This window comes from Crinia signifera, chromosome 5, assembly GCF_055691185.1.
Source record: "Crinia signifera chromosome 5, ASM5569118v1, whole genome shotgun sequence".
Taxonomy (NCBI): domain Eukaryota; kingdom Metazoa; phylum Chordata; class Amphibia; order Anura; family Myobatrachidae; genus Crinia; species Crinia signifera.
Window position 1 is genome coordinate 301,077,095 of NC_139221.1, and position 25,793 is coordinate 301,102,887.

The 25,793-nt window shown below is 44.8% G+C and overlaps 1 protein-coding gene and 1 long non-coding RNA gene across 4 annotated transcripts in view; one reads left to right on the forward strand and one right to left on the reverse strand.

Moving 5' to 3' along the window:
- Nucleotides 1-25,793, reverse strand: part of LOC146081265 (uncharacterized) — a 425,606-nt gene that overhangs the window by 60,061 nt on the left and 339,752 nt on the right. The gene's annotated exons all lie outside the window — the stretch shown is intronic.
- Nucleotides 11,449-19,237, forward strand: LOC146081264 (uncharacterized). The gene is made up of 2 exons (XR_014475102.1): nucleotides 11,449-11,836; nucleotides 16,560-19,237. It is a non-coding gene; the product is annotated as an uncharacterized LOC146081264 (long non-coding RNA).

Below are 25,793 nucleotides of genomic sequence, written 5' to 3' on the forward strand. Positions count from 1 at the left end.
ACTAAAATGTGAATGCAGCAATAGTGTTCTAACAATAAAGCATAAACATAAATGTAAGCAACAAGCATTAGAAAGCCAAGTACTTACATAGGCAGAAGCATTTCAAAGTGCGTATATGGGTACAGTAATAGCAGATCAGCATGGTTCAGGAACGCCAACCATGTCTGAGAACTGCCCAGGCCCGGACTTATATACCTGAAAACCGGAAGTCACATGTGCACTAATTTCCCGCCATCACGCAGGTAACATCGTATGGACGGAGCTTCGTTGCCAGAAGTGCGTCACCGGATGTCCGGTGTATGGAACGCAAACTTCCAACTAGCTGGCTAAATAAACAAGCGGCACGTGGCGGTGACCCGCATGGTTGTGCGTATTATGTGGACGGATGTCCGGTCCAACTGTCGGTGGGATAATAACACAGCTATAGCGGCGCATGCGCACCATGGACAATCTTTGACTTAGAGAGATTTAGCTAAAAGAATTTTGACTAATCGTTTCAGGTAACGCCGGGGACCTGCTGTTACGACAGCCTCAGAGTATCAGTAATCTACACACTTGTAGTAATCACAGTTTATGGGAAAAAAAGATCTACATAAGATCTATACAGTGTACATACATAATATATGAACTATATATACTGATAATGTACCTCTGAGGATGTCTGGCAGGACATTTATATATGAGACAAGCGAAAAAAATTTACTGTACAAACTTAATAAACATTAGACATAAAAAATTGCAAAACATAGAAAAATAGAAAAATAGAAAAATGTGTACACTAATGATTTTATTAGCAAATTAAAAGTCATAGACACCTCTGATATATGTTACTTAGTAACTATGGACGTGAGTTCCTTATATACGGTTATCCCACACCTTGATGGACTCAGAGTACTACGTAAAGCACTTGAACAGAGAGACACCTTGGAACCCCCTACAGATTTTCTGATGGATCTGGCTACCTTGATATTAACTTGCAATCATTTCTTGTACTCTAATAAATATTACGTTCAACGAGCAGGCACTGCCATGGGCTCCAATCTAGCCCCAGCCTACGCATGTCTGTACATGCACGACTATGAAAATTTGCATATTCTGCCACATTTCGGGGACAAAATGAAGCTATACAAACGATACATCGACGATGTTTTTTTATTATGGACAGATACCATTGAGAATTTGGAAGGAATGATTGCGCATCTCAATGGGTTGGATAGCCCAATTCGTTTCACATATGACATCCAATCAGAATCTGTTCACTTCCTCGATATTAAAGTTACACTCTCGGCTGAGAGGATTCACACTTGTCTGTTTAGGAAGGACACCGACAGGAATATGCTCCTATCGACTACCAGTCAACATCCACCAGCTCTCAAAGAGCACCTACCGGTCTCCCAGTATATGCGGGTTATCCGCAATAATACCCAACCTGAACAAATGGAAATCCAAATTGAGGAGATGACATGCCGTTTTCTTGAAAGAGGATACAAGCCGAACAACTTGAAGCGATGCCTAAAGAAAGCTAGGTGTAACGTAATAGCCCGTGAATCTGGTTCAAGACCAACACAGAGCAAGGCTCCACGCATGTTATATGTGAATACATATAATCATGCATCAGCTAATATACAAAAAAGCCTTATCAAACACTGGCCCCTTGTATCATCTGATAAGAACTTAAAACTACAACATCACGGTCCCCCGATGATGGCGTACCGAAGAGGCCCTAACCTCAAACAAATCCTGATGCGACCTACCATGAGCCCAAGCCCTCAAACTTCCAATACTTGGCTCTACACTAAAAAACCCGGCTGCTTCCGCTGTGCAGGTTGCACTACATGCAACAGCATGTTATCAGGTCCTACTTTTCCTCACCCACAGTCGGGAAAACAGATCAAGATCAGATTCCGATTACACTGCCTCATGGACCACGTCATATATTTGTTGACGTGTCCATGTGGTTTAGCCTACACTGGAATGACCACCAGGAAATTTCGTGAGCGAATGGCAAACCATCGCAACTCCATTAGATCAGCCATTGAAACCAATAAAACCGAATTGCCGATCCCCAGACACTTTCTTGCGGCTGGACATCAAATTGCCAGCCTTAGATGTCGCCTTATTGATTGGGTTCCCCCTCCGCGGAGGGGAGGTGATAGAACTCTTCTACTAAAGAAAAAAGAAAGTAAATGGATTCATCAATTGGGCACATTAGCCCCTAATGGCTTGAATGAGAACAATCCGTTAAACATCTTCCTACGTTAATAACCCAAAATATTGTTCCACACTTTTCCGTCTGTGTTAGCCAATAAGGTTTTGAGCTCTGGCTACGAGCAGTCCTTGAGATCTATGGCAGATTCCCTTAATTGAATTTCCCATGAGATGTAGGCTTGATATGTCACAAATAGATGGTATATTATGCCCATGATTGGCAGTATACTGCAGTTATTGATCCAATAACAAGTTGTATAAAAGGCCTCTTTCACTCAGTATGACTTACATGCGTCAAGCCTGTTTTGTACACATTTTTCTATTTTTCTATGTTTTTCAATTTTTTATGTCTAATGTTTATTAAGTTTGTACAGTAAATTTTTTTCGCTTGTCTCATATATAAATGTCCTGCCAGACATCCTCAGAGGTACATTATCAGTATATATAGTTCATATATTATGTATGTACACTGTATAGATCTTATGTAGATCTTTTTTTCCCATAAACTGTGATTACTACAAGTGTGTAGATTACTGATACTCTGAGGCTGTCGTAACAGCAGGTCCCCGGCGTTACCTGAAACGATTAGTCAAAATTCTTTTAGCTAAATCTCTCTAAGTCAAAGATTGTCCATGGTGCGCATGCGCCGCTATAGCTGTGTTATTATCCCACCGACAGTTGGACCGGACATCCGTCCACATAATACGCACAACCATGCGGGTCACCGCCACGTGCCGCTTGTTTATTTAGCCAGCTAGTTGAAAGTTTGCGTTCCATACACCGGACATCCGGTGACGCACTTCCGGCAACGAAGCTCCGTCCATACGATGTTACCCGCGTGATGGCGGGAAATTAGTGCACATGTGACTTCCGGTTTTCAGGTATATAAGTCCGGGCCTGGGCAGTTCTCAGACATGGTTGGCGTTCCTGAACCATGCTGATCTGCTATTACTGTACCCATATACGCACTTTGAAATGCTTCTGCCTATGTAAGTACTTGGCTTTCTAATGCTTGTTGCTTACATTTATGTTTATGCTTTATTGTTAGAACACTATTGCTGCATTCACATTTTAGTGATATGCTGTATGTTATGATATTTCAGGCTCCTTGATAAAGGTCCAGATGTAGGACCGAAACGTCGGGGCTATATTGTGGCATAAGATACGGATATCTCCATATGAAAATAAAGAACACTTTGAATTTTATCTGAACAAGTCTTTGTGATATGTTGGCGAGTGCACATTCCCGACTGGGAGGACATATATATATATATATATATATATATATATATATATATATATATATATATATATATGCATACATACACACACACACACACACACACACTCACTCAAACACACTAGTAAGCCTGCTCGAAGCTTATGCTTCAAAATCTAGACGATGTAGTTTCACTTGCTGCCAACAGATGGCAGTGTCTTGGAACTGCAGTTATTATTTATGGTAAACTAAGGTAAAATCCCTATTACCAGCAGGTAATAGCTGCTGCAATGGCCTCTGGTCTATAAAAGAGGCAGGGCTTGAGCAGATGATGGAAGAGAGCAGGGAGGTAATTATCTTTGCACAGGATTTTCTTTCTGACTTCACACTAGGGAGGAATATGGATCATTGGGTAGACAGCAACTAGGTCGACAAGCATTCGGTCGACACCACTATGTCAACATGCATTAAGGCCGACGTGACTGAATGTCGACAGGTCATTAGATCGACACAAGCATTAGGTCGACATGTATTTAATCTCAGGTGAATTTTACGCCAGGCGAAAAATCTGCAATTTTTGGGGCAAATTTCGCCCCACCCTATTCAATCCCAGCGCAGATTTTTTTTGCCTGGGCGAAAAAAAAAACAGCATTGGCAAAAGCCCATGGATCAGCGAAAGTGATACAAATTCACGTATTTTTGTTCACTTGTGCTTGTTTTTGACCATCCCCCCCCCCCCCCCCCCCATAAAAAAAGACCCCACATTTGCGAAAATGAAAATTGAAGCAATGTGATATACAATATAGGGAAAGGTTTACACACATTTACATGAATAGTCCCCTTGGCCGGCTGGCGAGGGTCTGAAAACTGCGACGTGTTTAAATGGCTACGCCTCCCAGTCTAACGGTTTTATAACCATGATTTGATAAACCAGAGGAATCCATTTCTTCTAAAGGTGCGCCCATACTAACATTTGTTGTTATCGATACGCATCGTCACAACTTTCCATAGTCCGATACAAAAGGTTTTATAAATCCCTCCCAAAGCGCGATTCCGGATCATAGGTGAAAAACTATAAGGTCAAAACGTACTAGGTTGACATTTCAACTGTCCCCACATGAATTGTTTTTCACAATTTTTTTCTTACTTTGGACTTTTTCATGATTTACGTTCCACGTCGTGTAAAATTTGGAACGGTAAACTGTAAGCCATTCGACGGTACGCACTGCACTAATAGGGTGTCCAAGTCAACAGTTTGACAACAAAAAACGTAAAATACTCATGTCAACTTTTCACGTATTGACCATTGTGTCGACAACCTTCTACTTTTGTCTGTGTCAACCTTTTTCACTTTTCGATGCTGTGTCTGTTGACAATTCATGGTGGACCTACTAACTGCCAATCTAGACACAGTCAACCCATTGATCCACACCCCCCAAAGTGATATATTCATTTTAGCTTCTCCTTGGAGACAAGCCTGTAGATCAGGGATGGCCAAACCTGTCCTCAAGATCTACCAACGGTTTATGGCAGCCTGTGGATCTATAATAGGAGTGAATGCAGCAGGTTTGAAAATGTGACAGTTAGTAATAACTACAGCTGGGCACCAGCTAGGGAGTCTGGGAAACTTGGACTGTTCGTAGATCTCCAGGACCAGATTGGCCTCCCATGCTGTAGAGCACAGGTTCCTAAACTCGGTCCTCAGGACCCCGCACAGTGCATGTTTTGCAGGTCTCCTCACAGAATCACAAGTGAAATAATTAGCTCCATCTGTCGATCTTTTAAAATGTGTCAGTCAGTAATGAATGCACCTGTCAGGTGACATGGAAAACGTGAACTGTGTGGACCGAATTTGTAAGGGCACATGTGGCAGAGGCATAGGAAACGCCGGTGATGAAGGGAATAGCCAAGCACACCCACGGATGTGTGTCTTACGTTACAAAGGAAAATGGAATTTAAAGCACAACTCTCACCTGCGCTGACACCACCAGATGTTACCAGGAGATGGTACATAGCTTATTCTTAATCCTTAATGTAAAAACATCCTGCCACTAAGTCATCAGAAACACAGCTGCCAGACTAATTTATCTCGCTAGACAAGACATAAAACCCGCTTGCCACAGTGTCTCTGCAATTAAATTTAAAGTCCTGGTGCTGGAACACTTTTATTATACGGCTCTCAGCCTTAAACATTTATCTCTTCTCTCCTCATAAACAATAGCTCTCCTTGTTCCACCTCCAAACCACCCTTTATGTACTGTACATGTGTACGGAGAGGCTTCTGTCCAAAGCCACAGTCATCCCAATGTATAACTGCAGGCGCAGACATCACAGTTTCAACAATTAGGATATTGATATTGTTAAAATGTCAACAGGTAAAGTGTCAACATTCTCAGAATGACAACATGTGACATGATGGCATTGTCAGACAAGGCCATTACTAGGCATGTGCCAGCTTGGTGTTGCCCACAATGCAGTGCACTGTTGTTGCACGACTGCCACACACCTAGGGCCAGATTCTCTAAGCTTCAAAAGTGATAAAATGGAAGGTGATAAACAGCCAGCCAATCAGCTCCTGTCTGCCATGTCACAGACTGTGTTTGAAAAATCTCAGGCAGGAACTGATTGGCTGGTTGTTTATCACTCTCCATTTTATCACTTTTGAAGGTTAGAGAATCTGGCCCCTAGTCTGCAGCTCAGGGAGAGGGCTGCTGTGAAAAGAGAGGCCACAGCACCAGCTGGGAAAAGGCAGCAGCAGAAGGCAGGGGATTTATAAAATCCTATTAAATCAATGGGAGGCCGCTGATTGGCCGAAAGAGTTGTCACGGCTTTCAGTGGTTTCCTATTGATTTCAATGATAAAACTGCTGATGTTGAGAGCTGTTGACAGACTGCTCTCTTGGCCAATCAGCGGCCGCCCATTGATTCAATGGGATTTTTTAAATTTCCTGCCCGCTCACCCACCGCTGCCTGTTCCCAGCCGGAATCTAGAAACATGGCGTCTGCAGAGCATTCCTGAGGACACCTCTGTTATGCATGTGAGAATCACTGGGAACTGTCCATGGTACAGTAGGTATTTTCCTGGTAAGTTTTGACACCGTGCTGCTGGCTCCAGACCGAAGAGGTGTGTAGGATGTACTGTATATGCCAGTACATACAGTATATATTACAGTACATTGGTGAAAGTGTAAGTCTGGGTACACACTAGAATGATGTAAAACCCAGCCAATCTGATGGCGAAGGGACCCTGCATTGTGCACACTTGACCTATACAGGGGGACGATGGTATGGCATGCCACTGATGCCAATTTTTAAACATGCCACTGATGAGCAGGTGTGTGCCAGTGGTGTCTCCAGCGGTGCACCACCATTTGGAAGCTCCCACACAACCCCACCCCCTCTCATCGCTCCAGCATCCTCCCATCACTCACCCTGGAGCTCACATCGCTCACCCCCCCTGCCGCTGGTCTCCGCCGCCAATCCTCCCTGTAAATGCTCGGGAAGTTTGGGGCCACTCGGGAGTGCTCGGGGGCCCATACACTTGAATGCACCAAGCTCCCCGAGCCCCCCAAGTGCCAGCAAACATCCCCGAGAAGCGGCAAACAGCCAAAGCCAGAAGCAGCAGCCCCAGGGAAGCAGGGGCTGCTGTAGAAGTATATTTGGGGCAGGACAAACCTGCCCTGGACAAACCTGCCCAGGAAAACCCACCTCTCAAGAGGTTAAATGCTTTCTGAATGACCTCAATTGCAGACCCTTCTGGAAAAATAAGCCTCACAGAGAACCTTTTAGAACATGTTATATTTCTATCATCTCTAGAATAAGGTTATAAAAGGCCACACGGACAAGCGATAGGAGGGCTCCAGAGATTGATTGCTTTGTTCCTGAGGGAAACTGCTCCTGAAGGGCCCTGATAAGACTCATCTGTGCGGACAAGTTCCGCTTACATCTCTGTGTAACGTCTTCCCGCCAACTTTACCTCTCACATCTCCCTTACCTGTGGCTAACCTTATCTGACATTGTCAGCGTTCTTTCAAGAATATTAGATTTATAGGGGGAAAAAAACTGAAATCCCGGCCTGAGAGTAAACAGCTGTCAGAGTATATCCCTTTCTTGGTAATATGGGCTAAAGAAAATGCGGATTTTTTTCTGCATCTTGCAAAGGTAAAGATCAAGACACAGATTGCAAATTCCTAGACGAGTGCATCTACTTTAAATTCAAAACAACAACAAAACAACAAGGCGCTGTGAAAGGGCAGGGGTCATTGGGTCAACATACATATGATCAATCACAGAAGGTCGACATGGACACCATCAAAGTGTACTGCTGCGTTCAGCATGCTTTGGGCACACCATTCCTTTGTTATCCACACCCTAGTGCAGTGGTCAGGGAACTCGGTCCTCATTACCCCACACAGTGCAGGTCTCCTCACAGAATCACAAGTGAAATAATTAACTCCACCTGCGGACCTTATAAATTGTGTCTGTGAGTAATTAGTATACCTGAGTGTAACCCAGAGTGTAACTTTACAGTTCTGAGCTGATTGGCTGGTGGGTACTTGTTTCCTAGCACGGCGTCCATCGCATACCATACTTAGTGGTGTGCGATGCAATGCGATATTCATGTTAAATTAACAAGAGTGCTTTTACAATGAAATAGCGCATAGCATTGCATGCCAGCAAATGGCATGCGATGCGATTTTTAATTGTACAAGCACCCTGATGGGTGCTTACAATTTTAAATGCCCCCCCATTGTCAACGCCACCAACACTATCAACCCGAACGTGGAGTTGATTTTAGCCCGAAGCGTGGGGCCGCGGAACACGAGCCCGAAGCGTGGCGAGCGCAGCGAGCCCCTCGAGGGGACGCGTAATACATGTAAAGTGTACAATTAAAAATCGCATCGCATGCCGCTATATTGCATATGATGCGATTGTATAAGATGTACTACGATCAAAATCATGGGCGCCGTGCTAGGAAACAAGTACCATCTGGTGCATTATCACCTTCCACTTTATTACTTCACAAGGCTTAATAAATCTGCCCCAGGGACTCTCCAGGACAGCGGTATTCAACATGTGGTTCTCCAGCTGCTGTGGGGCTGCATATCCCAGCATGCCCTGTCCTAGATATTAGTGCATACTAGAAGTGTGGCAGGGTGTGCTGGGATATGCAGCTGCGGGCAGGGGCCCCCAACCCTTTAAAAAAAAAAAAAAACACACACACAAATACCTCCCAACTGTTCCAATTTTCGCAAGACAGTCCCCTTTTTTTTTGCGACTCATGCGTCCCACCTTGGGCTGGCAGTGTACCGCGGTGGGAGGTCGGGGGGGCCATTGGTAGTCCCACCTGCTATACCTACTGCTCTGTTGAGCATGTGCACAATGCCTATTCTGTAAAACAGAGGGGCTGGGTCACAGCCAGCAGCTCTCAGAGCCTCATGGGAATACCACGATAGTAGGCCATGCCCCCTATTTTCGAGCAAATGTCCCTCCTCCACTGCCACCAGTGTTGAGAGGTATGTTATATAGATAGCATCTCAGATGGTCTACAGCAGGCATGTCCAAACTGTGGCCCTCCAGCTGTTGTGAAACTACACATCCCATCATGCCTTGCCACAGTTTTTCTATTAGGGAATGCTAAAACTATGGCAAGGCATGCTGGGATGTGTAGTTTCACAACAGCTGGAGGGCCACAGTTTGGACATGCCTGGTCTACAGGGACCTGAACTTGCAGTGAAATGACAGGGTTCCAGCTGCACTGTGTAACAACGGCCGGTGGGGTCAGGGTCAGCACGCAGAATCTACTGTATGTTCATCTGCGAATCCAACCTCCTGGCAATGAACAAGAAACCCCTGGCAACAAGCAAGAAACCCCTGTCAACAAAGCAAGAAACCCCTGTCAACAAAGCAAGAAACCCCTGTCAACAAAGCAAGAAACCCCTGTCAACAAAGCAAGAAACCCCTGTCAACAAGCAAGAAACCCCTGGCAACAAGCAAGAAGCCCCTGGCAACAAGCAATAAACCCCTGGTAAACAAACATGTAATCCCCTCAACGGAAAATAAACCCTGGCAACGATCAGGAAACCCCTGGCAACGAGCAAGAAGCCCCTGGTAACGACCACGAAGCCCCTGGTAACGATCAAGAAGCCCCTGGTAAACAAACATGTAATCCCCTGCAACGGACAATAAACCCTGGCAACGATCAGGAAACCCCTGGCAACAAGCAAGAAGCCCCTGGTAACGATCAAGAATCCCCTGGTAATGATCAAGAAGCTTCTGGTAAACAAACATGTAATCCCCTGCAACGGACAATAAACCCTGGCAACGATCAGGAAACCCCTGTCAACAAGCATGAAGCCCCTGGTAACGATCAAGAAACCCCTGGTAACGATCAAGAAACCCCTGGTAAACGTCAAGAAACCCCTGGTAAACAAACATGTAATCCCCTGCAACGGACAATAAAACCTGGCAAAGATCAGGGAACCCCTAGCAACGATCAAGAAACCCCTGGCAATGATCGAGAAACCCATTGCAACAAGCATGTAACCCTGGCAAAAAGCAAAAAAACCCTGGCATCGGGCATAAAACCCCTGGCAACAAGCATGTAACCCCTGGCAATGAGCATGTAACCCCTGGCAACGAGCATGAAACCCCTGGCAACAAGCATGTAACCCCTGTCAACGAGCACGAAACCCCTGGCAACGTGCTCAAAACCCCTGGCAATGAACATAAAAACCCCTTGCAATGAACATAAACCCCCTGGCAACAACCAACTATCCCCTGGCAACAAGCATGGTGGCAGAAAATATATAAAAATAATGTTGGGGTGGCCACCTATTTTGGTAGGGGGGTGCAAAGTTTCTAGTTATTCCACTGACTGGGGCATATTTCTTAATTATCAGGACCTTGTCTGATTATCGCTGCAAGACGAACTTACTAAAAGTATCGCCGGCATGCATAGTCAGATACAGAGACAGAGACAGAGACAGAGACAAGGGGATCCAGGTCCCGGTCTGCTGCGTTTGTGCGGTCATCACACCTATTCCTGTGGGGGGCTACAGGTTGCTTTGCATTCCGGAACTTGGTCATTTTAGCAGACAGCACAGGAACCTATAGGGGGATAATTGTTTAACTGCAAATGGGGGATTGCGGCAGATGGTACATGTATATTTGTGGGCACCCCTGGAAAATGAAAGCTTTTGGCTATACCTCACAAGAATGTATTATTTTGTTTAGATGATACAAGACAAATGACTGAAATGTTTTGTATCTATCCTAAGTCGCTACATCTGTTATTGCCCTGCAGTAAAAGCAGGTGTTCAGCTATTGTTCTCAGCAAATGAAGTGGTCCGTGGGGATGTGACCCCTCCCACAAAGTGCAGCTGGAGCAGCAATTACCTGTACTGGAAGCGTTACACAGAGACGTCTCTGAGCTGACGGGCGGACACATCCAGCGCAGGATTCTGCAGCTGCGACTAGAGGGGAGTGCACATTGAATGATACATTAAATAGCTCTGATAAGTTCCTGTTATGTACATGTGCAATGTATACATACACTTATTAGACGTAAATGTGTGTGATTAATTTAACACATTATTTTTACTATTTACAACAGCGTACTAATATAAATGTAACACTAAACAAGTGTTCAGGTCTCTAATTAAAGGCAATTACCTAATCCTTAGTCTAGAAGGAGCGTTTCTCTGCATCACGGAACTGAATCCTGTTTTCTCTAGAGCAGGGAGATAGGATTGCCAGCAAGAATCTCAACAACGTCTGGAGGCACAGCGGAGAGACAGACTGTGTGACGTGTGACACTAAAGGAACCAAAATGGAACCATACAGTATGCCGAGAACAGTTAATACAGAGCTTATTCAGCATAACATACTAGTCGTATGTGTGATTTATAGTACAAAGGTTTCCCAGGTCTGCACTATACAGTACATGGCTGTGGTTCCCAAACGTGGTCCTTAACAGCCCTGGAATTAGGGAAATCACTGTTTGTGCACAGATGGTTGAAGGGTTAATCAGCCATCTTGTTTCTCTGTGTCTGTCCCTGCTGATTTCAAGGTGGTTATATCCTGGCTCTTTTCCAGTACTCGCTGCTATCATAAACTTTGTTACTTTCCTTAGACACTGTACATTCTGTGCTTTCTCATAACTAATGAATACTACACAAAGGCGATGTATAAGCCACCCCACAAAGACACTGCTATTTCCCTACCTCTGCACCAAATATTAACCAATCATGTAATTGAACCAACGTCGTTTGTTGTGTATAAATATGTTGTTTTCGTCATCATTAAATCAGAGTTCAACCTTGTATCTGTGGTCATCGTTACTGGTCATATCATATGAGGTTACACTCTCACGGAGCTCTAAGGGGTCTTCACACTGAGGTCAAATAAGGTAATTAATATATGAGGAAATCGATACATCGGCGCATGATCGATTTCCCAACAGAGCTGGGGGCTCGGCCACCGGGATGCGAGGTTCATTCCTACACAGATGTCATAAAGATTTTACAGTCTGCCTGAATCTGTTGTGAGGTTACGGACATACTCGATCCTGAACCTGTGACACCATGCCTGGGGTATGTTGAATGTCTTATATAGAAGTTAGAGTCTTCTATCATAGAAGTTAAAGTCTTCTATTTTTGTGCACATAACCTGATCTGGGATCAGATGCCGTACTTGGAGTACGAAGGAGACCTGGGGTCTTTAGTCTATTTTTGTGCACATAACCTGATCTGGGATCAGATGCCGTACTTGGAGTACGAAGGAGACCTGGGGTCTTTAGTCTAAATAGTACCTCACTTTGAACGCCCATTCTTTATTGGCCAATTGTCTTTATTGTATTGTCTTAAAGTATAAGTTTTTCTTTCATTCAATATCCCTGTGTGATTGGTGAGTATACACACTCGTGATATCTGTATTTCCTTGTAAACCGTGCGGCTGGTAAGTTCACGCACAATAACTTCACCATTTGTCTAATCTGACTACTGTATGCCAATAGACTTGCGGACTTTATGCTCTCCTTCTCGGAGTAACGCAATGTGAGGCTTCACATACAGTTCTCAGCAACAAAACCACTGGACTCTATCCACTGTCACGTAGACAGTCTGTGGTTTCCACTAACAAAATCATTATACATTTAAAAATTTTATGAGATGTCTAAAGTGAATACATAATTCTAAAAGTGAACAGACAAAGACTAACTCTCGCAGATTGCCGCTATAGGTGTACCTGCCTTTCTGTGACAGTGCCCCTAGTCTGTAAACTTTGAATTTTTCACGCTCTCATATTATAGTCACATATGTCACATCCTAGACACCCACAAATAGGAAACTGTGAAGATTGCCAGTGTAGTATAGTACTCTGGTACCATAACCCTGAAAGAGACGATTATTGGCCGAAATTAGTATCTGCCAATAGTGAACTTATAAGGTTCAAATCTACACTCACGTCCCTGTCTAACGGTACTGTTGTAGAGGCGGTCCTTGTATTAGGCTGCCATCTGCGCACAGACGTTATTCAAAAATACATTGATACACAATCATACCCCGACATGGGTGGAAATAATAGTAAGAATAAAACAGTCTATCCACCCCCATTACCTAGTGAAATATGTAAGGAATATGTTGCCCACAAATTATTACCTTGTTAATCCATGAGGTGGACAATATAATAGATGGGACTGGAATCAAGTCCCCAGTATTAATACCCCGATCCCTGCAATATAGTAAACAGCTGCAGACTATCCCCTTAACAAAGCACAGGAGATAACTGACATGTGGAATGAAATCACCGTACACCAGTTCAGCTTTGAAAGATCTATTTTCTGTTGAGCTCCCAGGGTGTACGGCGGATTCCTGCTAGGCTTCTGTGTCTTTGCTGGAAGAGGGGGGTTTGAGGGGGAAGCTGCAGTATTGGTCTCTCTCTCCCTAACACTGAACATCGCTGCCTATTGCAGTTTCATGTAAACAGAAACAGTGACAAATTTCTGGAAAAGATTCAAGAAGTGTTGAACCAAGGAAGCAGGTCTGCCGCTTCTGCATAATGATAATTTACTTGTTTCTACTTTCATTAATAATCTGCTGCCGGACCTCTGATACAGTAAAGGATTTTGAAAAACATTTGTGTGGAGGGGAAGCAGCAGGTTGTTTTGAAGTTAAAAGAAACACTGTCACACCATCACATACCCCGTTCACACGCTTCCAAAATCAAAACAATCCTAGGAGACAGAATAAACCATTCCGTCCTCCTAGAGACAGACTACCTCAGAGGGCTCCTGCGGGACCCCCACCCAACAGGCAGACAAGCTGCTATAATTATAAAAGGGATAGCCATTGGGCTAGAGACTGTCCGTTCCCTTCAAACAAACCCCGACAGGTCAGTAACCCCATACAGCCCAGTCAACCCAGACCAAGAGACAACCCCAGATTTCAGATTGACTGGCAGGGACTGACCTTAAAGGGCCATGACATAGGAAAACATGAATTTACTGTAATACCTGACTGCCCAATCAATTTGCTAGGCAGAGATCTTCTCTCTGTGCTAGAAATCATAATTAGTCCATCAGAAGCAGGAAAGGGAATTGATGTTTCATCACCACACTTGCTCATGACTGACAGTTCTGACCCAAACACAGAATTAGACACTGTAAATCCTCAGATATGGTCAACAGGACCTCAGATAATAAACTAATTAATTGTTCTGTAGATAGTACCAGACATCAATTCACTCATCTCAGCAATCCCTGCAAACGCAACCCACTTTAATGTAATAGATTTGAAAAACGCGTTTTTTAGCATTCCTATTGACACAGAGACCCAATTACTCTTTGCTTTTTCATTTGAAGGTAAACAATTAACCTGGTGTCGTTTACCCCAAGGCTATATTGACTCTCCAGTGGTCTATAGCATAGTCCTCCAAGCCACATTGGCTCCCTGGCACCCCCCCCATGGTTCTGTCCTGCTACAGTATGCAGATGATCTGCTTCTCTGTAGTACCACCGAGGAGGCCAGCCGGTTAGATGTTATCAGAATGTGGACACAAGGTGTCAAAAGCTAAACTGCAATGGTGTAAAACAAATGTCAATTACCTGGGTTTTGTACTCTCTGAGGGAGAAAGGAAAATCAGTCCACAACGCATACAGTCTGTATTGGGCCTGGTCACCCCAACTACCCAGAAGGATATGCTGTCTTTCTTGGGTATGGTAAATTACTGCAGACAGTGGATTTCTGATTGTTCCTATTATGATAATATCTTGAGACAATGCACACTCAAAGACAAACCCAAGGTTATAGAATGGTCTAATGTAATGTTTTCTGCATTTGCAAAGTTGAGAGAAATGTTAGTAAAGAGTCCCGCGCTTGGCCTCCCGGATTATCTGTTAACATTCCATTTGTTTGCAAGGGACACCTGTACAACCATGGCAGGCGTGCTCACCCAACTTCATGGAGGCAAAATGCGCCCTGTCGCATTCTTTTCAAAAGTAATGCCTGTCACTGTGCAAGGAATGCCGGCTTGTCTTCGAGCCCTGGCTGCCTGTGCAATGGTTGTTGAGATGTCTACCACACTGACACTAGGACACCCTACTGTGTTACATACCACACATAATGTCCTCTCCATCCTCAAAGGTCTACACACACAACACATGTCTGCCCAAAGACTCAGCGGCTATGAAGTACTCCTACTAGGGAATCCTTCTCTCACTGTAAAATACGCAACAAACTCAGAAGGACCTGTCCCTGTACTAAACGCACTTTTAGGTCTTAAAGGACCTGACGACGAGGCGCCGCCTCAACATGACTGTACTCTGACAATTGACTCAGAAACTTCACCCAGACAAGACATGTCGACTGTGCCTATCCCCGATGCCGACATAATATTTGTTGACGGCTCCTGCAGCCGTCCCAATGACAACACGTACCAGGCAGGATATGCAGTGGTTACACTTCCAAACACCACCCTTGAAGCAAAGACAGTCCCCTTACAGTCAGCACAAGCTGCAGAACTCATTGCACTCACTCGAGCTTGTCACACTTACAAAAAACAAACCTGTCACAATTTACACAGACTCCAAATACGCTTACGGAGTTGTTCAGGCAACGCCGAGGCTTCACTGGCGCTGATGGGAAAGGCATATCACATGCGCAACTCATCACAGATCTCTTACACGCAATTACATTACCATCTCAAATTGCCATCCTTCATTGTAAAGCACACACTGGAGGAAAGGATGACATCAGCAAAGGCAACGCTCTCGCTGATACCGCTGCTAAACGTGCTGCCACTACAGCAACATATAACCTCACTCTTGCTGTCATCTCGCCTCCTTCGCTAGATGATACATACCTACTGACAGAATTACAGGCTGCTGCCTCTAATTCAGATCTATCAGATTGGACATATCCAATACTGCAGAAGAATCCACGGACTGGATTAATCTGCAAAGAGGGGAAACCATGTATACCCCAAACCAGTGCATCATTGTTCATAGTACATTACCACGGAGTAGGACACCATAGTATAGTAACAACTACTTTACTCCTCTCCAATGATTTCTACATTACTAATGCCAAAGAACTTGTAAAACAGTACATCAGTAGATGTATAGTGTGTCTTAGAAACAACCCAAACAACCCAAATAAAGCAAGACACCAACATTTAGAATACCCAACCACACCATTCACACATCTTCAAATAGATTTTACACATATCAATAATGCAGGAAGCTTATCCCACTAAATCAGAAGATGCAAAAAACAGTAGCCCGCATACTCACGCGAGAGATCATTCCGCGCTGAGGATGCCCGCTCCGAATCAATAGCGATAAAGGTTCAGCCTTCACAGCCAAAGTCACAGCAGAACTAGTCAAAGCACTGCAAATAGAATGGAAGTTTCACATTCCATATCACCCACAGAGAATGACTCCACAAAAGACTCTAGGTTACTCCCCCTTTGAAGTACTGATGGGCAGACCTTTCCCCACTCCCTGGGCAAAGAACCCTTTAGTTACCACAGAAGGAGACTTAGAAATAATAAGAGAAGAGTATGTCAGATCCCTAATACAGAAACTTAATGAAGTTGAACAAAATGTTATCTTTAAGAATCCTTCTCATCCACAGATACCCACTCACCCATTCAGGGTTGGAGACAAGGTCGTAGTGAAAGTGTTGCCGAGAAACAAGCACCCCGGAGACTTCACCTACGGACCAGAGACAGAAGTGGTCGCAGTCACCAGGACGGCTGTCCTCACCGACGAAGGACCAACGTGGATCCATTGCATCCAGAGTGAAGAAAATTCCACCTCCACCACACGTCAACACAGAGGTCGACACCGATCCCGAGACTGACACAGACGGGACGAGAGAGGTAATAACGGGGGCCAGTGGCTCTGACCTCCAACCTGGAGAAGACCTGCCGGCTGGAGGTGACGAGGAATCAGGGGTACAACATTCTGAAGCCAAGGACGACGCTACAGGATATGACTCCCCCCACCTTAGCCCTAGTGATTTTATTCGGGCTTGTTCTTTATAACTGTTTTGCTGAAGTTGATATTACTCAAAATGATGGACGCTTTACCTTCTGGTATAATTCTTCTAGCACGACTGTCGCTACTTTTATATTTTCTTATTGTGATATTGTATCTTGTTCAAACAATCAAGGCGGGAATCGAGGAGAACCACCGCTACCATGGCTGTGTAACATCCACCACACACCACACGCTGTAAGTCACGTATATATCTGTATCACTAGTACTTACTGGGGAGATTCTTGCAACTCATGGGGGGCTGTTGGGTGGAACACTAGAGCAGATACCACTGCCTTTGATATCAGCCAAGACTGGGGATATTACCCCGATGTTGGCATCCATAAATGGTCCAATGGTCGATCCTTACTAACCCGTATGTCCCTACGAAAAAAGGGCACTTGCAATAGCCAATTTATCATTAACCTAGAAAACCCAGCCCCCGGCGATGCCGGACTATATGTCATGGGTAAATATCAATCAGGAGAAAGCGGGGGCCCAAGGGGAAGATTCCATTTAAAAGACATGTATGATAACCCAGAATACACCGCCCTCAAAACCACTGTAAAACCTAAAACACCATCATCATTCTTTAAACCACATGTCACTACTTTTAATGATATGTTAGCCATTGATAATCCCACGTATGAAGATACCATGTCTATGGAAACAGGTTTCTCTGATGTAAACTATTGGTTAGAATGGATGAAGTATAATGCCCGCAAGGTTAATCAAACTGATTGCTATGTGTGTGGAAAGTCCAGACCCCATTTAGGTACTGTACCCATACACATACCACCTGAACAGGATAAATGCTTTTTTAGTTTATACACTGACACTGTAATAGAAGAAGCCAAATGTGAACAATGGAAAAAGGAATACCCCATTATGACAAAGAATACCAACCCTGGTAGTACTATAACTATTTACCCCGGTAATTACACTTGTTATTTCTCTAATAGTACTGATCAAAATGTTGTACAATTGAAATTATTTCCTGATGGGTATTGTGCTGAAAGAAGACATATCACCATACCCACCATGAAGAAATCTTTGGGAGATATCTATTTTATCTGTGGAGATATGAAATTGAGGACAAAACTAAATAGCCCTTGGAAAGGAGAATGTGCCCTGGCAAAGATTATTATGCCCATTCACATCCTCCCAGCCAACCTTCCTCAACCTCCTCCCACAGGTAACACAAACACACACTCTAGAGCTAGGAGAGATGCCCCCAAGGAAAGTTTCGATCCACATATATATATCGATACTATTGGTGTCCCTCGGGGAGTTCCAGATGAATTTAAGGCTCGAGATGAAGTCGCTGCTGGCTTTGAGTCTCTAATTCCCCAAGTGACAATCAATAAGAACGTGGACTGGATAAATTATATATATTATAATCAGCAGCGTTTTGTTAATGATACTAGAGATGCTTTAAAAGGTATTGCTGAACAGTTAGAAGCTACATCACAAATGACATTTCAGAATCGTATGGCTTTAGATATGATGCTTGCCGAGAAAGGAGGAACCTGCGTGTACATAGGTAAGGTTGATGGATGCTGTACTTATATCCCAGACAACACAGGTCCTAATGGGAAAACTACCCTAGCTATTAAACATCTAGAAGATTTATCCATCGAACTCAAGAAGAACTCAGGTGTCACGGACCCCTGGAGTAGCTGGTTTGGATGGTTAAATGATTGGAAACACGCACTAACACAAATAGGCATGTTTATTCTCATTATAATTATTGTACTTATGATAGTAGGATATTGTGTCTTTCCCATATGTAAGAAGATTGGTTCCAAGTACCTGGATAATGTAACACCTGCTATGTACACTGATCTCGCCAAAAGCCTTCCCTCACCAGAAGATTATAGTGAATATGTTAAAATCCATCGTACCAAACAAGATGCCATCTACAAGAATCAAATTGTCTAAAAAGGACATTGATTCTAAGAGGGGATTGAAGGGTTAATCAGCCATCTTGTTTCTCTGTGTCTGTCCCTGCTGATTTCAAGGTGGTTATATCCTGGCTCTTTTCCAGTACTCGCTGCTATTATAAACTTTGTTACTTTCCTTAGACACTGTACATTCTGTGCTTTCTCATAACTAATGAATACTACACAAAGGCGATGTATAAGCCACCCCACAAAGACACTGCTATTTCCCTACCTCTGCACCAAATATTAACCAATCATGTAATTGAACCAACGTCGTTTGTTGTGTATAAATATGTTGTTTTCGTCATCATTAAATCAGAGTTCAACCTTGTATCTGTGGTCATCGTTACTGGTCATATCATATGAGGTTACACTCTCACGGAGCTCTAAGGGGTCTTCACACTGAGGTCAAATAAGGTAATTAATATATGAGGAAATCGATACATCGGCGCATGATCGATTTCCCAACAATGGTATAATCAAACTGACTGAGGTGCGTACACACTGGCTAATATATTGCCCATTCGAATGAACGGCCGATCTATCGATGCACCCTCGGCCAGCAGTGCCGCCAAGATGACGTACCGGCCCCGTAAAAATGGAGGGGGGCGTGGCCACTGGCAGGGGTGGGGCATCTGTAATGGGACATGGCCAACAACAAAGAGGGTCAGAGAGATGAGAGGCTGCCGCTTTCTTTCTGCCCAGCTTAGCGCACTGACTGAGCAGCGTGTGCTGAGCTGGGGAGAGAGGCTGTGCTGCAGCCTGTCCTCTGTACTCCCACTGCCAAATGATGAAATAAACACACCTCAATCAGACCTGGCCGGCCACAATATACAAGAGGATAAAAAGCGTCTAAAGGATTAATGACAGTATGTGCCTCAATCATGAACCTCCTTTGACCTAGATTCTACTTTTTATACAATTACTAAAGTATTTCAAGGGTTGAAATCGCTCCCCGGCACCAAGTAATAACCCCGCAATGAACCAGATCCGTCTTTATGAGATCTTAATGATGAACGATGAGCTGCCGAAGACCGGGTAACATGGTCATACATAGGCATAAAGGCCTCGACAGCTTTGTGAGACTCTGAGACCGTACCAACTGTCCATCTGGTCACACTTGCGGCAGAGTAACACCCACGTCCTTCCATTTAGCAGATCACAATATTCATTCGTAGTAAAAGAATCACAGTTTCTGAGCAAAACTTGTCAGCACAAAAAAAGAAGTATTTTTGGATCAGACTTATAGGCATGTTACATGTATCACCAAAGCTGAGATCACACATAATGGGTAAAGACAGCTGGAAGATCAGAGTTAAACTGGGAAAGAAAACGGAGCTCGTCACACAAGAATATTCTGCTAAACTGTGTAACAAGAAGAAGTCAGAAACTTCAACTATTCAGCTGCCAACATTCTATGATTGGGAATCTGGACATAGACATCGCCCCTCTGAGGGCTTGGCCTGCCCTAATCTCTGATCCCATCCACTGAATTCACTGTCACAGGTACCCTGGAGGGCCGAAGCCAGAACAAATCCTGAATACTTCTCAGCTACTGTCCTGGCGGCAGCACGATTAGAGAAATGCGCCTGTGTGTTGCTGTGACTTCATTATTCATTTAAACTATGATTACTCTAGTACAGGTTGAGTATCCCGTATGCGCATATCCGTTATCCGAATTATTCCAAAAACCTTGTTTTTTTTGGAATAGTTCAAATTTTTTTTCTCCCCCACCCCCCCCCCCCTCTCCCCCTCTCCCCCTCTCCCCACTTGACCCTTTTTTTATACTTACCTAGTCCCCCGGCGTCCATGGCAGGCCTTCATCTTCATCTCCGGCATCTCCAGCGGTCCCAGGAGTGCATTGCGCGAGTTCCCAGGCGGGCCGGTGACATCACCGGCCCGCCTGGGAACTCGTGCAATGCACTCCTGGGACCGTTGGAGACGCCAGAGATGAAGCTGAAGGCCTGCCATGGACGCCGGGGGACTCCAGGGACGCCGAGGGACCCACCAGGGGACAGGTAAGTATGTCAAAAAATATATTCCAAAAACCGTAAAAATCCCTTATTCGGAGTGCTCGTGGTCCCAAGCATTTCGGATAAAGGATACTCAACCTGTAATGTTATTATTCAGTACTGTAATATCAAGGCATTTGCTATATATTACCATGAGACTCTGGCTTGACTTGCTCTTAAACTGCCTAAAAAAAGAGTCGGATTACTGTAATATGACTGGACCATATTTACCAATTATAACAGAATGAGAGGGGGGACTCTTCTGGCCTTCAGAGATGGTCAAGGCCCCCCCACACTTATTCGTTTTGGGCCGATTTCCCTCGATTTAGACTGACTGGGCTGAGAAATCGGCCCAAATTGGATATTTTTGACACCCCATTCGACCCGATGCACGGTCCCGTGCGCATCGGTTCAGACCCTACAGATTGAACTTGCAGGTTCAGTCTGTTGGATCGGACCCATCAGAGGCACATCATGGGTGCTTTTTAGCCCCCACGATGTGTTGGGTCCGATCCGGAGGTGTGTGCCAGCGGTAAAGCACTGCAGCAGGGGCAGCATGGGGTCAGGGCTGCAGGTGCAGCGTCGTGCGGGGCAGGAGGTCCGGGCTGCAGGTGCAGCGTTGAGCGGGGTGGGCAGTTCGCAGTGTCCGGGAAGTGCTGAGCGGACAGTGGCGGCACAGCGTGAAAAAAAACAAAAGATAGGCCTGCCACTGATTGGCTGAGAGTGCCCTCTCTCAGTCATTCAGCGGCAGGCTTATTTTTTTTACTAAAAATCAACACTTCCCGGACACTGCGGACTGCCCACCCAGCAAGACGCTGCACCCACAGCCCTGACGTCCTGCCCCCCCGCAGCTTCCCGGGAATTACATGGGATAAATTGCATGCGATATATCCCATGTACAAAATGGCACATCAAGTGCCAAATCGTAGTGAGCTCTCCCGGGCAGCTGCCGGGGGAGCACAGGGGAAATTAGGTCCAATGTATGGGGACCTTAAGTCCTGGTACTGCTTACTGGAAGCCCCAGCGATAAGATAAAGCACTGCAGTGCCTATTATAGCAGCCCTGTCATAAAATGCTTTAAACCACCGTGTTGGACAGCCCAGCAGCCAGCTGTAAAATGCTACGAATTGGGGGCGTGTCCAATTATTATGAATGGCCCAGGGTGGTTAACCATCGGTTCGTACTATTGGTGGTTAACCTTTATAGAATTAATAAAACGAAGGGGGATCAAGATGGCTCTACACTGCTGCGAGAATCGACAATCCACTCTCCACTGATTTACAGTAACTTTATATTCTGTATAAAAGTATAACCATGTTTTAGCTCAGCTGGAGGAATATCTCCCTGACTGCACCGGATCTACTTATGTAAGGCTTGCAACACTACATTGACGATGATATACATTACAGCACTCAGAAGACCTTCTATTCACTCACGTCACCTTCACATGAGAATACTTCCTGCATAAATGCAGGCCTCAGTAATAAGAAAGGGGATTTACACGGTTCTGCGCTCATTCAATGAAATGGTTTGTGGAGCCTGAAGTAGTGCTCGTCCTATCCGTGTGATAAGTGATAGACGGAATCCTTGGTAAGATCAGCTCTTGATATCTCCGCACTTGACAGACAACATCAGCCGGCAGAAATGAAACAGTTTTTTTCTTCTAGATGTCACATTTCTAGTCACAAATGAACTACAAATCATTTATATGTTAATGCTCTACCTGTGGGACTCTTAAGAGCTGGAGTGTGTTAGAGGCTACGTACAGTACATGCGATGCAGATAGCAATATGCTGTGTATTAGAAGCAGTAATATACAGAGCAGGCTTTATCGCCCTGCTGAATCTCAGCATTCATACACAGACAGTCCATTAATGAATGCAGAAAATATATGATTGTATCTGCTCACGTAAGCTGAAGGACTCGATATCCTGGGTATTAGAATCTTTCATTCTTTACTTACTATAATTAATACCAAAATAGCACATGTACCACATATTTTGAATTATCTTATGTCTGTTAAACTTGCGTGCATTAATTGCAAGCTTTTCAGGCAAGAGACTTTGAGATAAATGTAATAGGATCTTTTTTTGTGCGGAATAAATCGCACCTTTTCCACAGGTGCGAGTTGGTCTCAAAACACGGGCAATGTAATAGCCTGCTTACGTGTTTCTGTTATGAAAATGAAAGCACAAGCAAACCCCCCCTCCCCCCCCCCAAAAAAAATTGTCCCCCTGTATTTTTTTTTCAGAGTTGTTTTTATTGCAAGAGTGAAATACAATAATAAAACATGTTATTAAACAGTATTGTAATTTGCACATATTTTAATTCTCCTTCACATTTGGTCTTGATATATTACCCCAAATTCCAAGATTCAAAAATGATACAATGTTTGTATATGAACAATCTTCAATTAACAATAATATATACTTTTTAATGAATGAAGGAGCAAGAAGAATAAAAACAAAAATTGACTTCCGGTTCCGGCTCCAGCAAGGACGGCCGCGTGAGTCAGGAGCTCCGTGGGCGGTAAGGCGGACGGCACCCCTACCTTGCCATAACACGGTCCCCGACATCCACGGATAGCGGCAGAACGGGAGCAGAACCCAGCGCAGCGCATGGTGAGGTGTCACTCTCCCATGTCGAGGAGACAGACACGCAAGACCCCCGCCAAGCCGCAGACACAGCAGCCCAAGATGGCGGCCGCGCCTCCAACCCCGGCCGGACACAGCACCCAGACAGAGGCAGATAAGAACTTGAGCCAGACGGCGGCAATGATAAACTGCCAGCAGGTACTGGGGGACAGCCAGGCTTCGCAGTCACAGACATTTACAGGCACGCCAGCCTGTTTATTACAGGGGCCGGGAGATGAGAGAGGGGAGGCGGACACAGCAGCTTATAATGACATGGTCAGAGCCATTAAAGCAACTATGGCTCCCATGTTTCAGGCACAAGCAGAGACATTGAGGCTGAGCATTGAGGACATGAAGGGACACATGTCACAGCTCTCAAAGAGAGTTACCAACAATGAGTCACAGATAGGAGCAGTTTTTCATGAGGTGCAGGAATTAAAGTCACACAACGCTGATCTGCAAAAAACAGTGTACTCACTGACAAACAAGGTGGATGACTTAGAAAATAGATCGAGAAGATCAAATCTCAGGCTGGTGGGGCTCCCGGAGACAGTCAGAGGCCCTGCCCTCCACCACTTTATACGAAACACACTACCGGCGTTATTAGGGGTGGAAAGTGAATGTGCAGACATGGTTATTGAACGGGCCCATAGACTGGGAACGGAAAAGGACGGAGTTAACGTCAGGCCTAGAGTCACCATCTTTAAAAGTTTGAACTATCTGCACAAGGAAACCCTATGGTCAGCATCCCGTAAGCAAAAGACCATACTTTGGGAGGGCCACAAACTGCATCTATTCCAGGACTACTCCGCCGAGGTTACTAGGGCGAGGAAGGAGTTCACTGCTATCTGCTCCCACCTATTCGGGGAAAAGAGGAAATTTGCATTATTATACCCGGCCCGTCTCAGGGTCTTTGAGGGGGACTCATTCAGAGACTTTTCTACGGCGGGGGACGCAAGGGCATACCTGCGGATGGAAAAAGCAACAGACTCCCCACCATAGGGGGGGGCAGACAAAGATGTCCTACTAAGGAGAGAAGTAGATGGCGTAACTATTCGAATGTTTTACAATGTGTTCGCTAATAACTAGGGGAGTGTGGAGTTGATGTTCTTAAAGGTCTAGATATTATCGTACCAAACGCTAATTTTTTACTTTTTGAGATTCATTGACCGCATAGGGGAAAGTATTGGAAGATTAAGGAGGGGACTGTGGTTATAAAATGTTATATATTTCTGTTATGTATAAGGGGTGCCGGCCCAAGGTTACAGCTCAGGGAGGTGGGAATAATTTTATTACTTGAGCGAGGAGGAAGGAAACGGAGGTTAGGTAATAACCATAGAGCTGTGTTGGTGTGGGAAGGCTCACAGAGCTACCCATCACTGCGTGAAATTTGATTTATATTTTCTAGAGTTAAAGGAGAGCTAGCACTCTCGGGAGAATTTGTTGGGAGGAGGGTGAGGGGCAAGTTACAGGGACCTGTTGTTCCTATGTGGGGGGAGTGTTCGGGGGGACGGGGGGAAGGGGGGGGGAGGGAACCAGTACTCGGTGTGTCCAGGGCCATAATACATCTTGAAAGTAAAGTGACATGGCTAATGTGAAGTTCTGCTCGTGGAACGTGGGAGGGATTAATTCCCCGATAAAGAGAAAAAAGCTACTGCTTTATCTTATAAAGCAAAAAGCTGATATAGTTATGCTACAGGAGACACACCTAACGGATTTAGAACACGAAAAATTGGGAATAATGGGATTTAAGGTCGAGGCTTATGCCTCTTATAACTCCAAAGCCAGGGGAGTAGCGATTTTATCGCGTAGATCACTGGGGACGTTGGTTACTAACAGCATCAAAGACCCAGAGGGACGTTTTGTGATTGCAGAGACCTCCATACACGGGGAGAAGTATGTATTGTGTAACACTTATGCCCCTAATGCCTATTCAAAAAAATTTTTCACAGGACTGCTGACGAAACTATATCCATATGCTGATTCACGCCTGATTGTGGGAGGGGACTTTAATATAGTAGCTATGCCATCATTAGATAGATCATCCAACCCGAAGAAACTGCCCCGAAGCCCCACCCTAGGTATAGGGGAAATTTCATCCCAACTACATGTAGTAGACAGCTGGAGATTGCTCCACCCGACCGAGAGGGACTATACGTGTTTATCAGCGGCACACGGAACCCTATCTCGTATTGACTATTTGCTCCTGTCCACGGGCCTCTGTGGTAGCATGCTAGAGGCG